Source organism: Epargyreus clarus, unplaced genomic scaffold (genome assembly GCF_041222505.1).
Source record: "Epargyreus clarus isolate Ecla_fem2 unplaced genomic scaffold, WU_Ecla_fem_2.2 ptg000004l, whole genome shotgun sequence".
In the NCBI taxonomy this organism is placed as follows: Eukaryota; Metazoa; Arthropoda; class Insecta; order Lepidoptera; family Hesperiidae; genus Epargyreus; species Epargyreus clarus.
Genome location: NW_027332212.1, coordinates 2984163 through 2986108, shown reverse-complemented (window position 1 = coordinate 2986108; position 1946 = coordinate 2984163).

The window sequence follows — 1946 nt, the reverse complement described above, 5'->3', positions numbered from 1 at the left end:
TGTGATATTATATTCCTAAAGATATTACATATATATAGATTAAAAGTGTGTTAGAAAATATACAAATTTGAAAAGCAATCCCTATAAAACTTAGTATTTGGCTTTCTTGTTAGAAAATAAAACGACCTTATAGAGCTAAAATATGGGTTTGAAGTTTATATTGTTATTTGTTTACGCATACGAAGCTGACAAAAGTATTCTACTTTCATATACACAAAACACGTATTATATTCCAAAGTAAGCAATAAAAATAAAATTAAAAATAACAACTACTTAATACTCATACTTAAACAATTAAAAACAAGATAACAAGAAGGCAGTCCTATTAACAGACCATTACCACAGTACCCATTACGCAGAAGTCTCGGTCTGTAAATTTTAATTTTACATTCCAACCCACGCGATGCCGAGCTCAGCACAACACTATTTCCCGTTAAGTGATCAGGAGCATCCTTGGGGCCGTAGCGAAGTAATAGAATAGACTCGTAATATAGACTTGTTGTAGTCACAAGAAAATATTGTGAAGTAACAAATTCTTAATGCCTTGTAATTGATATTTTGATTAAAAAATGTTTAAATAACTTGACCCAGATTAGTTCTCCGGAGCAGCAAGGCTTCTGTCATAACCCTGTGTCGCTCCCAAGGCATCGGGTACCTTTTGAAGGTTTCCCCCTCGTGAACAAAAAAAAAGGTAACAAATGACCATAGACAGCGTTTAATATGAGGTGAGCTGCAAGTTCGTGCTCGTACTTCTTTACTTAATTAAAAATAGATCTTTTGTTCCCTCATACTTTAACAATTGGCGTCCTTCGTTATATTTACTGCAAGCAGATTTTTGGATATTTATGCACACGCGATTCATTCATATGGATTTATTATACATTAGGGCTCTATTTATTTCATTCGTCCATGCTTGGGGCCAAATTCATTGTACCGAATTAGTAAACAAAGACAACAGTCCAAAGTCCACTACTAGTGATGTTATAAAACTATCGATACATAGTTTAATATTTATTTATCCGTTTTTCTTTTAATATCACATTAATTATTATAATATATAGACGTATTTCTTAGAATACTATTGTTTGTCTCTGCAGGCCATAAATATTGCATATTTAATATTCTAGTAACGTTTACTGCGTGCATACGATAAATTATTCAACTTACGTACAATATAAATAAAATCCCCGGCACAAACAATAATCCAACAATAAGTCGTTTACGTTTTGCATATCCACTAATGTGGCGAACTTCATTCATTATGGATTGTAATTTCAATATTTTAAATTTTATATCATGTCTATTTAAAATTCATATATTTGTGTTTTATCTTACATTGAAGTGACGTCAAAGTATAAATATCTCAATAATTACAAAAATATGAGACGCAAATTATTCCTAAATAATTTATATTAAATACCGAGGTAAATTAGTATTACATTATGGATATAAGGAATAAAAATGTAACCGTATAAACATATAATGATAATAAAAGTAACAAATTAATAATTACTTTGGTAATTAACTAGAAAATAAGTTTTTGTTATCATAATTAACATTATTAATTATCTTTATGATATTAGTGCGTAATTAGCTAAGCATACTGACAATATACTTCAAGCAATTAATTACAAAACTATTTTTGTTTTATAATATGTACATATTCTATATTAATTTTATTGTACTTTTATAAGAATCTATGATGTAATTTGGTTGTAATTTAAGCTGAGTTTATCATTTCTTACATAATAAATAAATGTAGCGAATTACTTTATTACTCTAACCTTATTAATTCCCTTCCTGTTACAAAAATTAAACACTTGTGGTTTTTGAATCAATCAGACAGTAAGCAAAATAAACTTAAAAAATACTTAATTTTAACTTACAGACAGACAGTTCAATTCAGTTACATTTATTTGTACACATCGATATAAGCGACTCGTGCG